This window comes from Opisthocomus hoazin, chromosome 1, assembly GCF_030867145.1.
Source record: "Opisthocomus hoazin isolate bOpiHoa1 chromosome 1, bOpiHoa1.hap1, whole genome shotgun sequence".
NCBI lineage: Eukaryota > Metazoa > Chordata > Aves > Opisthocomiformes > Opisthocomidae > Opisthocomus > Opisthocomus hoazin.
In genome coordinates, this window is record NC_134414.1 from 134,151,209 (window position 1) to 134,166,005 (window position 14,797).

Here is a 14,797-nt window from a genome sequence, read left to right on the forward strand (position 1 = left end):
TCCAAGCTAAGGTTTGAGAGTGGGAAACAGGGAATTTGCAACATTCCCTCCTAGATTTATTGACACTATATAACCACTAGATTAAAAAAAAAAAAGTCAGCAAAGGGAGAGTCAACATGGAGTCATGTGACAAAGATCAGCAAAACAACTAAGATGACAGCTATAAGGCAATATTTGCCACTAGTGTATTCGTCTTCAGGCTGGAAATACGCCACCTCCCTGTTTAGGTACAATTCCCTGTACGATTTCCAGACAGGGAAAACTTTGAGGCAATCTTGAGGCCTTTCCAAACTATATGAAAACAACTTCGGTTATATAACTGAGTTTCCCCCCTGCTCCCACCCTGCTTTTTGTCATTGAAGTCATCCTTGTCAAAAGCAACTGATTAAAACATATATGGGGCTTACAGACCAAATTATAAGATGAGAAATTGCTGGGAAAAGGTCCCACACGTGAAACCCAGCTGAGTTTTTTACTCATTCTCTCCTCCAATATCCTCTGTAATACATGCTTCCCTGAAAAACTGTTCCCTGAACACAAATTAAGGACATTGAGGCATCTGGGCTATTTTTTTTCTGCAGGGAAGTGTCTGAGTGAGAAAGCTTAATCCTCAAGTGATCTGGGTCCTGATATGCAAACCCATAGTGCCAAGTCCACAGATAATGGCAACTACAACCCTACTGTATTTTAGCATAAGCTAGGCCAATAATATGGGAAGTCTTAGGCAAATTTCTTCATTATTTTGGAAGAAGTTTAAATGTAGACATTTTTTAAATGCCTATAAGTTACTGTATGGGTAAGGAACTCCTTAGTGGTCACAGTGTTTTCTGGAAGAGAACTGAAATAATGCAATACTGCTGCTTTCCCATAACCAGAACTTATGAAAAACGTTCACCCTTGCAGACAATAATCTTTTCCAGTTGTTGTGGTTTAACCCCAGCCGACAACTAAGCACCAGAGAGCTGCTCCCTCACTCGCCACCCTCCCCTCTGTGGGATGGGGAAGAGAATGGTAAAAGTAAAAACTCGTGGGTTGAGATAGAGACAGTTTAATAGGAAAACAAAGGAAGAGACAACAATAATAATAACAGTAATAATAATATATACATAAAACAGGTGATGCACAAATGCAAGTGCTCACCACCCGATGAATGATACCCAGTCTGTCCCTGAGCAGTGATCGCTGACCCCCTGGTCAACTCCTCCAGCTTGTATGCTGAGCATGATGTGGTACGGTATAGAACACCCCTTTGGCCAGTTTGGGTCAGCTGTCCTAGCTGTGTCCCTTTCCAGCTTCCTGTGCACGTGGCAGGTCAAGCCAGCGTGAGAAGCTGAAAAATCCTTGACTACCTAGCAACAACTAAAAACATCAGCATGTTATCAACATTATTTTCATCCCAAATCCAAAACACAGCACTACACCAGCTGCCAGAAAGAAAATTAACTCTATCCCAGCTGAAAACAGAACGCCAGTACAGCTGGGGATTTCAGCCAACAACTATGTGCAAATTACAAGAAGTCATAAAAAAAAGTTAGAAAAACATTTAAGGAATGAAATCAATCCATTTTCACAAGCTGTCCTCTGCTCAACATCTCAAGAGTGGTCTACAACATTTCAGGATGCCTCTAACTCGGTTTAAATTGATAGAAGTAGTTTTTCAGACAGATAAAGTCTGGCTGAGTAGCCTAGATTTGGAGGTGGACTGAGTATGGGCAGATGCCAAGAGATGTGTTACAACTTTATCTCTGCGATGAGTGCAACATCTTCAAAAGGCAGGGATACTTGGTTTTCCATTTAGGACACAGCATGTTTTATTTTGACTACAGCAGCCACAGGAGTACTGGGGAAAAGACAATTTTATGTGGCAAATCATCTGACTAGATGGCTCTCACACTCTCACATACACGAGCTGTCATGTGCAACTCTTTATTCAACCTCCTCGCTCATCTGTGGAGAGTTTCATGGATACTCAGAGTCCCCTGTCCTTCTGCACACAAGTGACCAAAAGCCAGTGACAGAAGACTTGACACTTCATTTTTGCAATCGACCTTTGCTGAACTGCCTCCCAGCAAGCCCCTCTCCGTGGCATGGAGAACAGCCCTCTGGAGCAGCTGAGGGTTTCCTAGGAGCAGAAAATGTACCTGTGCCCATGTCTGTCGCACTGAGTGAGCTTGACACTCTGAGGCCATAAATCCAAGGCAGGAGTGCCTGATGTGCCAGGGGGAGCCAGGAAAGGCATGCACTGGACCTCACCTTAGCAAACAGGAGGGAGAGATAGGCAGAGCTGAGTTTGCCTGGCACTGGTAGCATCTCAAGGTCTCGCACAGAAGTTTCCTGCTGAAAAACTCTCAATATTTAATTCTGACCCCCCAGGCTGCTAAAAATGCCAATGTGTTACTGCTGTAACACTTATGGATTTGCAGGAGCTGCCCTTGGCTGGAGTAACCTCCGTTGACCACCCATGCTGCCATATGCTGCTCTGCTGTGGCTTCAGCAGAGCTGGCTGTGCTCTCACTCTTGACAGGAGCCAGTGTGTTCACACTTCATTGCTCCACACAGCTGGATGCGTTAGATGCATCCCATGGCACGTTACCAAGAAAAGATGACTTCCCTCTGAGTACAAGACCAAGTGAGGGACAGCAGGGAGTGCCTCCTCGCCAAGGGAGAAACACAATCTTATGCGGAGAAGGGGACTTGGGGCATTCAGTCTTCAGCTCATATATCAACCTCGAGACTGGAGAAATACCCTCATTTCCAAACACATTCATGATTCCCAGACTGTCAGGATAAAACCAGACAAGGGGCAACCCTTGGCTGCTTTTAAAATATTTCTACATTGATTCCTCCTTGAGATACAAAGCAGTGAGTGAGATGAAATCTCCTCTTTCTCGAGCCTTATTTTTCATAATTATGCATCTTTAGTGTTTCATAACGACCAATTTAATCACTTTTGCCGTTTAGAGGGCTATAACAGCCAATCATGGTAATGGGCTTGGTATTTGGTAGGAACCATTTAATGCCCAAGAGCCCTTGTTCTGAGCCACTTGATGCCACTTAAGTTTGACAGACAGACTCTCATTAGCACAAGTTGCAAAACCTCTCAGATGAAGCTCATTTCTTTTAAACAAACTCTGCTCAGTGATCCCCAAAGTCTCTGAGTAAGGAAATTTTTAGCTCACTTCAGATCTATGCAGGTCTGTGGAAACTAATCAGTGTATTTCACCGTGCCGGGGGCTTTCTATGAAATTCTCCACCTTTCCTCCTTGCAGTTGTTCTCTCATACCTTGCACATAAGATCTGCTCCCCCATGGCCAGTCAGTGCCTGTCTCCTGGAGGGCCTCGTGGGGTTATGTGACCTTTCCTTTTCACATGTAACCCTCTTGATGAGCTTCTGCTCCATGCTGACCAGCCTGCAACTGCCTCTAAGGGACAGCTCTCACAACACAATTGTTTCTTGCTGGGGACAACCGAATACACATTTGGAAATCTTTAAAAATATCTACAGATCTCTGGCTGCTGCTAAAACTGCCACCCTTTGATGTTCCTGCTGCCTCATCTGTTCTTTGGATAGTGATCCACAATGCGAAAAAAAAAAACCCTTAGGGCATCCAAACTGCTTTAGACGCTCTCAAACACACATGCAAGTCTACACTCCAACTCACATGATGCCCAACAGATTTGATGACACTCATAGTCCAACAATGCTGAATATTTGCTTCAAAACAACCAAAGCAAGCTGCAAGGACGAGCAGTGGGATAGCAGAGGATGCTGCAAGTTTTGCTTGCCAGACCCATGGACAGAGGCTTGTGAGAAATCTAAGAGTACTGCAGTAAGGGACTGTAGGGAAGGCCAGAAATTTTTGCTCCAGGACTAGCAGAAGGGATGGTTTCCCCTCAAAGGACTTTGTGTTCAATGGGCAGGCATTGCTATCAAAGAATGATGTCAGACCTATGATGCGTGGTTTAAACCCATTGAATCTGTTCACCTCTGCAATGTTCCCCAAGAACATATTTGCCCTTTACATTTTCTCTCTTTCTCATTATATCACAACCATTGTACATGCAATGAGACTGAAAATTGTAAATGTAGGAGCCCTAAAAGGAAATTACATTGATATGTGAACAATTACCTCTTGGATGACAGAAGAAGGGCATATATTGCAGCACAGTCTGATGGGACAGAGTAACATCTTACCCTGTGAATGGTCTGAACACTTCAGTAAGGCAACTAGGTAAAAAAAATGTGTTGAGCTAAAGAAGTCAAAATCAGTCCTTAGAAATGAAAACCCCATATTCAGCACTATTTGCAGCTAATGTCAACATCTTTCGTGCCTATTGCTTTCTGATACATGCAAAGGTGACCTGAGAGAATGGATGGTGGGTTGCCCTGTATCTAAACAGTCTAAACGGACCCTGTGTCTAAATCACCGTGTTTGGTTCAAGTACAACTAATGCAGTAGTCTCAGTGCCATAATTAAAATGGACTCTGTGTTTCACCAGGCACACAGAGACAAAAACACAATATTACAAGACACCGTGTGCACCTGTCCAAAGCTGAAGAGAGCATTAACCAATGTTATGATATATTACTTGAGAAATAGCCCAATGCCCCTTAATTAGAGGCTGCCTGCTAAGGTACACTCAGCAGGAGAAGAGTTAAGGTTGCACTTGTAACCTTAAATCTCACCTTACCTGGCTTTGTGAGTGCCTAACTGTGCAACTTTAATGTGTTCTTATCAGAGCATTTTTATTGAGCCATTATTAACACCAGTTAGATGCAATCTAGCATTTCCCAGATCCCCCTCCTCCCCAGCCGTTACCTGAGCCACACATAACACGAGATTCAAAGGAAGCGTTTAACGCAACCTCTGCTATCGTTCTCCAGGCACCCCTTGCCGCTAATTCCCCAGCAGCTTCCTTAAACGGGACTGGAGTTTTGGTTGCTATCTTGCATGCCCTCGGCCAGCCTACAAATGGAAGGAAATCCTCTACTGATAATTAATAAGTTCCCCTGGCAGCGGCTGCTCATTAATCTATTATTTTACTCCTCTAATTACTTTTGTCTGTTCGAGTTAACAGTCTCCTTCCCTCATTGTCCCCGGGTCTCACACAGGAGATGCTGCATGGCGAATTTGACTTTTCTTTGTCCCCAAGTCCCTTACAGCCCCTGCTCTGCGCGTGGGCTCCAAGACCCATCCTGGCATTTCCCAAGGCACAAGCTGCCTCTCACACAGAGCAATTGCCTGTCCACGTGCCTGTATTTCACCCGCGTTATGGTACATGCAGCTCCAAGCTTCTGAGCTGGGGCTTGCTGAAAGAACGTCTAGGGAACATGGGCTTCCATCTCCACCTGTGTCACCCCCTGGAAAGCTCCCAAAAGCTACAAGAAATCCTCCTCACAGCAGAGAGTGGTTGTAGATCTCTCCGCAGGAAACAGGGGCACTTACAATTTCACAGTGCAAGGACCATCTATCTATATATGCCCTGACTTCCTTTTACAATAGCGGCCTTTACCCAAAGACTAATAGTCAGCACAAATTAACTTTAAGTCCCTTGGGCAGAAGGGGAGACAGAAGCAGCAACCAATTATTTATTTGCTTGGAAGATGCCCAAGTACAGCAGAGATAAATGCAGCAGATACAAGCGACCATGGCAGAGAGAGGCTGGAGCTGCAAAGTTTGGAGCCTGATCTGAGCTTCTGCAGTTCAGAGGATTTCTGAAATTTTGTCTTACTCTTTTCATGACTGACACAAAAAAACACTTATCGTCTGTCCCCTTCGTGCAGCTGTAGTTCAGGCTGTACAGACAGGCTTTGGCCAGCAGTACAGATCCATGCCCCACAGTCAAAGGACAGCAGGTACAATATGACTCGGGATACCGTCTTGCTCCTCATCTGTTTTTATTTTTCGTGCTCACGGCTATATTTTACCATTCTACCATTAAGGAAATGCAAGCCTTTGAGGTTGGTGCATAAGGCTGGCAAATATCAAGAAGCTTACCTGTGCAGCAAAACGTATGCACAGACATCAGCACAGCGAACACACAAACGAACGCGTCGTAAAATGCTCACCAGTAATGCATACAGCAGCGTGCACATGCATACTCACGCGGCTTTTACAGATCTACAAGCTGCACAGCAGGTAAAGACGGTGGTAATGGCATAATATGCTGACTGTTATGGTACATGTACTGAGATGACCCTGCCAGCAGTTCTGAGCCAGGCACATGCAACAGGGCACTGACCCACAGGCACCCTTACGAGGAGCCTAGGGACCCCCCGGGAGGCTGCATTGCTGCTCTCTCCGCCTACCCGAGCCTGCAGCCGGCTCATCTCCCACTGGTGGCTTTCCTGGGACATAAACTGGGACAAGGTGTGGGCTCTCTGAGCTGCCCAGTGTGTCATGGATACGGTCTTGTCCTCACTCCCTTCTGCACTTCCACGGCCCTCAGTCAATAAGATGACAACTGAAATCTCCCATGACCAGTTCCTTTCCCAGGCCACCATTACCTGCGTTGGACTTTCCTTGCTGGCGGCCTGTGCTGATCCTTTGGCAGGATATGCTCACCCTTCAAATGGCTCAAGTCATCCCAAACTCCAAAGGCTGCATCAGACAGCAGCGTCTGCTTCCCTGGAGGGGCCTGCACTCACCACCCCCTCCCAGCCCCGCTGCTGCTGCCTGCTTTGCTCCTGTGCCGCAGTGGCACTGCGGTGGGCACTCATGGTGAGTTTACGAGAAAGGATGATTTGTTCAGCCAGTGCATGAAAAAATACTGAGTACCTGAGAAGAGTCGTTTTTTTCAGGTGCTGTTCAGGGAGAAAGAAAAAGTAACTGGAGAAGAAATAAGAAAACCACTTTTGAAAGCGCACCTCCTAAAAAAAATCCCTGAATCATGTTTTCTGTCTCTCGTCTTTTCCTTCAGACAGGAAAGAGAGGGATGTTCTGAAGACGTGTTTCTGAAATGCTCAAAGGCATGGCTGAGGAAGGAATAAGGGTCCAAGTGTTCACACCACCGGGGCCTGTTGCAGCCCTGTGTTTCCAAAATAGCTCCCTGCCTTCAGCGGGGAGACACCCACTTCCCCGCGCCTGTATTCGTCAGACCCGGGAGAAAAGCTCTGCGCTGCAGGAAGCCGAATGGCACCCGGCCTTGCTGCGGTCATCATGGCAAGCAGGTTCGGGATGTCTTGCCTCCAAAGCTGGCTTTTTCTTTGCCCTGGGTTTATCTCTGTACAAGAGATTCTTGCAAATCATGTTTTCCTTCCTGCTTCTCCTGCACTCCCCCATTCTCTCTCTCTCGCGCTATTTTTCACCTATCACTAGAGCTGAGACACGTAAGCCAAGTGGCTTCATCAGTGGGATTGGTCTGGGGGTAGAGGCAGCGGCAAGCGACAGTCAGATGACGGTGTGGGAGAAGCCAGCAGGGGTGCGGGCTTTGGGGCTGTATGGGAAACTCCCTCCACACATCACCGTCCTGGCAGGACCCGTGTGCTGCAGCGGATGCTGTCATCCACGCTCGCCGGGATCCTCAGACGAGAGGAGACAGTAGCTCTGGCTCCAGTGCAGAATTTATCACGCACTGAAGTTAGTGAAGCCATTGAAATCAGTTGAAGCCACATAACAGCATAATAGAAAAAATCATGAAGTCTCTCTCTTTAAATGAAAAAAATGCAGGGAACAGCTATAAGCTACTACCTTAACTTTCCCCTTTTATTGGTGTGTCTCCCCTACTGTGAAGAAAGAGTGAGAAATATGCTTGCCTAAAGTGGAAGTACTTATAGATTACAGCTACAGGGGAAAAAAAAAATGCAGCCTTTCCATTTTCTTCTTAAGGATGTTTGAATTGAAAGTATTAAATTTAAAATGCTGTGAATTTTTTCTCTCTTTAATTCACACTCAACCTCTCTGTATCTTTACAAGCACATTTAAATTTTCAGATGTGAAATACAGCTGTAACCCCGGAGCTGCCAGTGGGGAATATAACCTCCAGATGGCAGGGAAAATGTGACCCAGACCGAAAATATCAGTCCCTGTGAACCCAGAGATGCTCTGTCACCAAATAAGTAGCTCCAAGCACGAGACCCAAAGCAGACTCGTTAGTTCAGATCGCTAGAGGGAGACACGGTAACACACACACTGTTGGTGTCTTGCACTCAAGAACACTCTTCCCAGACAATTTGTTTTGCTGTAGTTGACTATAAGAGTACTCGATGGCAGGTTTGGAGCACAAGGAAGGCTGGCAGCGAAGGAGAGCAAGTCGGACAGTGTCTATCTAGCTGGGCAGGTAGGCAGCAGACCTTTCCTCTTCTCGTCCTTGTCATGACAGGAAAGTCCCTTGATTTCAGTGGGTTTATGGTGGTGGGAATGATGGAGAATTTGGTAAGGTTCATCAACCTGCTGCTGAGATCCTACTTATGGTAGTGTATGGCAATTCCTTTTCCTGTCATCATTAATTATGGAAGACTTCGAACTCTCATCTTCTTGGGTGCTCGGTTTTCACTCCCTCCTTCAGCCTTCTGAGGTTCTTCAAGACTGGCCCATGGAAGGAGGGGAGAGAAAGAAGCAGCCAGTTATTCCTGAATGTCCCTACTAATCAGGAGCATCTCCATTGAGAACCACTAGCCTTGATGGCAGAGGTAGTGACTGTATAGCACAGCATAGACAGCAATATTACAGCAGGCAATGAACCAGAAAGACATGGTTCTTCTGTAGGTTTTCGCATGGAAACAAACCAACTCAACCTTTAAAACGCCGTGGAAAAGACTCTAACATCATGGCTGACTACAAGGAGTACCCATCTGAGAGGAGGAGAAATGGAGGTAACTCTACCAGACTCCAACTTGCTGTAAAGAACGCATTCCTATGTGGCAGGAAAGGCAAGAACTTGGTTCACAACTGTCACATCCTCCCAGCAACAGCACAGAAAATCTTGCCAGAGGTGGAACAGCCACGCACTGACAAGAAGACTACAGATGTTCACCTCCAACCACTGCTGATGGCACCAGGGCAAATTCCCTCCTTACAGCAGACTTCTTCGCCTGTTCCCCAGAAATGCCAAAATGCTTATGAGGCCTTGCTCTCCCTCTCTGACATGGGACAGGAGAGAGAAATCAAAGCTGCTAAGAAAATGAATGTTTCATGCATCAACAGTGTTTGTACTGAAACAGCATCGCAGACCACATGATCTGAATGGAGCACTACTACAAAAGGAGGGATCTCTGTACAGTGTATGTGTCTCTCTGGGCACAGAAGAAAGAAATCAAAGTTCTCCAATGTGTTGGGGAGAGAGCACATTCAGGACTTGAGTTTATTATAGGTGAGGAAGGGGGCAGTGGAGTGTCCTGTTTGTGGGCCATGCACTAGGAAGAGGGGACTTCTAAGAGCCAGTAGAACTGAGAAGCAAATAGAGGTTGAAACAACTTTGGATGCGTTCTGGAGAAACCCTGAAAAAGTTGAAACTTTGGCTTGTTTCCCAGGCTCATTGTAAGCCAGCATCCTTTGCTTCTTTTTTTGCTATAATGTTGGATAAGATGAAGAATAGACCATGAGAGAAAAAGACATCTCAGAAAGAGTCCTAAAACAAACAGGGAGTGTATGAGGCAAAGTGAGAGCTCTTTGTGGAAGATGAGACCACACTTTGCCAGACAGACAATTCAGAGCACATTTTGCAGACCACACAAGGCCAGAGAGTATTTTGAGGATGCAAGCAAAAAAAAAAAAGGAGGAAAAAGAGACATGGGTAAAAATCATCAGTTGCCCCTCAACATCCCAAAATGTAGGGTCAAAAAAGTACCTTGTAAATTTTAAATTTGCTGATCAGGCAAAAGGAGTTAGAGGGGGAGAAGGACGTGACATGAGAAGAGCTGGCACAGTAACACCACAGAAAACCCCACCAAACCCAAACAAAAAAACCCCACACCACCCCCTATCCCCAAACAACACTCCTTCTCTTCACAACTGTTTTACTGAGGTTTTAAGAGTGCAGCAGAGAGGTGGGCTAATTCCAAATGGTTCAGATAACCAGAACATCCCCTTCCCACTCATCACTACCTAGTGCCTACAGGGTTGACTTGGGGTGACTGGCTGAGGGTTTCTGTTTGTTATCGTCTTTGGGCATAAACTGGCTGCTTCTGTACAACACAAAGTACAATAGCAAGGCTTTAGGCTCAGACAGTAATGAGAGGTAAATAAACACAGGACATAAAGATCAAAGCTGCCCCTGTGCACTATAAGGTCATCTTGAATCTCATGCCTTGAGGGAGCTCTCTGCTTCCCTCATGTTCAGTGTTCAGCCTTACGAGGAGACCGGCATGCATGGAAGGAAGATACATGAGTGAGCGGGGGTGTGAGATAATCTGTCTCTTTCAGTTTATGTCTCATCCTGATCTCTGGTAATTGAGCCCCAAAGCATGAAGTTTAACATCCTTTTCAATATTTTTGTTGTGAATAACAAGAATATCCAGATTTGTTCACATCATCCTCAGGAACACACAAACTGTTTGAGACTTGCCAAGTTCTTGTCTTTAAATAACTTTCCATGGCAATGAGTTCTACAGCTGTTTATAAACATATTATATGTATACCAGCTCAATTACACAGAGCATGCAAGCACTCTTCTGTATTCTCTATCCCTTATAAACATCCCAGGCTATGGTAAATTCTCTAAGACTCAACAAGAATTTCTAGCACCCTCTAGGGAGAATCAGACTGGCATATTTGACAAGCCTTCCCATCTCTTTTCATTTTGCGCTGTGACATGAAACTTGGGTGTTGCAATCAATATTTCCTCTGCTTTGCTCTAGACTGTTTTTTATGCTGTGATTACCACTGTAATAACTAAGCTCCTCTTTGAGCCAAAGCGGGTATCTTCTGACTGTCAGGTGGAATTTGGGAGAATCCAGACTGTCCTTCTCTCTATCAAAGAGCCTTGCTGGGCTGAGGCTGAGGAAGCTGGATCAGGAATGATATACCTGACAGTTTTATACAAGTTTCACACTCTGTAACTGCTCTAGGAAAACTGAACTGTTTGCTCCTCAGCTGGCTATGTACAACCAGTAAAAGCATCAATTGTTTGACCTTGAGCTGACCCCCGCAGGGATCAACGCAGCCTCGTCTTCCTGCCCCAGCCTCTCGGGCTGCCATCACACACGGGTACCAATCTCCTGGCACTCACCACAGTGCCCATGAGCAAGGCACTTGGGGAGTTTTCAACCACCGATGCCTTGCGGGAAAGGAGCAGAAACATGAATAGGACTGTTAATGTTAACTAGAGTACAAGCTCCTTGGGACAGGAGCTGCCTTTTTCTTCTGTGTTTGTTTGCCCATCCAGGACAACAGGCTTGGCGGTGAGATCTCTGGTAATGCAAAGATCTTGCAACAACTGTCCATGTTCATATTGCTGCTAACCCAATTCACAAGAGGCCACTCTTTAGGGCTTCTGTTGAGAGGGAGCTTATTGATAAGAATATAAACATACATGAATCTTTATTTTTCCCAGGAAGGTCTTTTTCAGTCAGCCAGGCATTTAGCATGGCTCTGAATAAGATGGAGAGATGAGGAATGACAAATGTTAAAGCCTCTGAACTGTGATCTCAGCAGCTTATGGGTAGGAAGAAGGCGCATTTGCCTGAATAAACATAAGTCAAGAAAGACGTGAAGTAAAACCAAGATGAGCTCAAAAGCAGGCATTGCCTACCATCTGTAAACTATCTTACTGGATACTTTTCTCGGCTGTGTTAGTTGTTATCTTGGTGCACGGTACAGGGAAAACAGAGCATCTCCTAACATAACTAGCCATAGATGGGTAGGCTGCCTATGGTAGCCCACACAGAATGTGTCAGCGTGATAAATAATACATGGCCCTGTGCTGGGACCTTGTCCAGGCTGTGGTGCAGCTACTGGAAATTTGATTGGACTGCATTCAGTAAGGAAAAGGTAATCTATACCTTTGTGGGCCATGGATCATGTAGGTTATGAATTAACATCAAGGAGAAGAAAACAATAGGCTAACACCCACTCCTTGTATAAAGTCACAGAGGAGAGAATCTGGGTTTTGTCCCTTTCAAGAGATGAGAGACTAGAGCATATTCCCTAGTGAAATATTTCCAATGCTGACAACCGCTAAATCATGTAGCCTGTGTTGGAAAACATCAGTACTCATCCCCACTCTAAGGGAACAAATCACAGTTTCCTGACAAATCCAGTTCAGAAGGCTGCTATGATCTTTTCCGTGGTTTACCATCACAAACTGGTATGGCAAAAGTCACAGGGCACGGCAAGCTTAATAAGCCTGCAGCTGTGTCCTGAGTCACAGGAAAGGGATCAGACTATGAGCAGGGAGGTGCTGGCCTGCTGCTGGAAGCTGCAGGTCGGTGATCCCAGAAGAGAGCTCTGCTGGCTGGAGGAGAAGAGGTAATGAAGCTGTTTGTGCTCCCAGGCAACGCCTATTAAACTATCCATAACTAGTTAGACCAGGTTGCCAACGTCCTACAGCATAATAGCCTGTCAGATAAGGAAGAAAAGGGTCTGGCTGACTCTCTCCACCTGCTCTGTCCAACCCCAGTCAGTCAATCAGCTGAAGAGGAATGGAAGTGGAGTGCAAGGACTTGCATTGTTCCCAGGAATGTCATTCCTGCTTTCATTAAAGCTGATCTGTATTGTAATTTGCCATTGGAATTATTAAAGTATTTTTGCCCTTGCCCACCTTCCTCCCAGGTGTCAGTGCTACAGTCAACAACCACAGCCACACTGCAGCTATCTCACAGGGTAAGGAGAGGGTTTTTTCCTGTGGGTTGCTTCAGGGCTTAGGAACTTACAGTTGACGTGAGGAAAATGCCTAGCTCAACTGCTCACTGAAGGACCAGCAAAGCAAGCGATATAGCATTTTATAAAGCAATTGTTTTAACTTCCCATATAGGCAGATGAGTGGGCTATGATCTCTCCTGAGGCCCAGCAGCATTTAAATGAACTATCACATGCATCCCTGCCTTCTTTGCATAAGTAGCAACACTGCTCTCGCTTCACATTTGTATATTCCACTTCCCAGTCAACAAGAAATAAATCATTTCTGTGGTCCTAACTCAGGTAATTAGCCAACAAACACTATTGACAAAGTCAATGAATGAAAGAAACAGCAGACAAATTCACTAATGAACTTCTTGAGGAGACTGCTCAAAGTAGTAATTCGGCCCTCTCGCCCCCCAATGCTGGTTTAATTTCACAACCTGTCCATTCACAACCTCCTGCACAAGCTCAATAAGGCTCGTTCTTCCAGTTCTGCAGTCACAAGTTTAACTGCGAAAAAATCCAAGGAGAGAGATAGATTTTAGAAACCTTTACAATGATCTAAAATAGCTCTTTGATGCATAGCAGATGTCTTCAAAACTAGCATAATTGGAGCCAAAATGCCTTACAGTTCTGGAAAAGGGAGATTCCAAAAGAAGACGTGTTTCTAACTGCAGCAGCTCTGGAACAGATTTGGAATTCATATTAATTGTCAACCTCAAGCCAAACATTTAAAAGAAGCCCTTCTGTCCCCCATTTTGGGACAAGTGCCTTACTGGGCTACAGGCTGCACAAAGACCTGATGTCTGCCTGAATGCAGTTCCTTTGTAAGCGTAAAAGATAACAGATGGGTTGAGATAAGGACAGAGAAAGAACAACAAGCAGTGAGACATGGAGGTGACAGACTGGGGACTGCCTGCCCTGCATCCCTGGCTCTGCTCAGTTAGGAAGGGGGTGCTTGGCAGGCTTCACTGCAGAGGGGAGGACTGAGGACAGATTGGAAGGGGGTCGGTGAGATCGCGCTGATAGATGCTAACAATGCAACACCTCTGAGACACACAACACGAGAGAAAAAATGTAAAGGGGCGTGCTGGAAAATTCAACAACAGCCCCAGGAAAACAGACCCTGAAATCAAAGCATGGATGGGATTCCCTAGTCCTGTTGCTCGCCAGAGTGGAGACTTGCTCTGCAAAGCCTTTTTAAAAGGCAAAAAAGAAGTCTGTGTCTGATATAATGGAGTACAACTGGAAAAACCACAAAGCATGAGCATACAGCCAAAGCGATGAATCAGGACAAGAATCTTCTCATTACTGCTCTGAACAATGCACCTCATGTGTGTCAGGCCTCAGTTTTCATGAAAATTTAGTCCAGCATCCTTGTAACTCCCTTAACTCGGACAATGTTAGGCCATGTTCACGGAATAGCTAGGGAGTGTCTCCTACCTGAGTACAAGAAAGAGTTAGATGGAGGACTGAAAGACTGCTGCAGCAGCAAGATGGAAGATTCAGTATAAAATAAGAGCAGAAATGCCAGAGTTAGAAGACTCTAACCACATAATTAAAAGTGAAAAAATAGGTTCTGTTCCCCTACATATGCAAACGGCACAGTCATGCTTAATACTGAAAATAGCAGAAAAGTCAGGTAGTAATGATGAGTAGCGTCCCCCTCATCAGCTCCAGTCCTCCCACCTCCTCCTTGCAGTCTTTCCCCATCTTCTTTCTTTTGGTACTGCAAAAAATAGGACAGAAATACAAGATGCATATCTGGCTTTTATATACATGAAAGCTCAGAAGGACTTCGGTTTGGCTGAAGGGATGAGACAGGAAATCTGAGCAACCCCATTCTGAACCACAGACCCCAAATCCAGCGACTTCTGGATGCAACCCTTGGACTGAACTCTGTTCCAATGTGTCATTCTGCCCTTCTCTCTCCAACCTTCTTTCTGCAATGCACTCCCCTTTTCTGGCTGCTGAATTGCAGTAGATAGCTTGACCATCTCTAGCACATGCATAAAGCT

The 14,797-nt window shown here is 45.4% G+C and overlaps 1 protein-coding gene across 4 annotated transcripts in view; it reads right to left on the minus strand.

Moving 5' to 3' along the window:
• Nucleotides 1-14,797, minus strand: part of LSAMP (limbic system associated membrane protein) — a 1,018,802-nt gene that overhangs the window by 99,460 nt on the left and 904,545 nt on the right. The window lies entirely within an intron of this gene.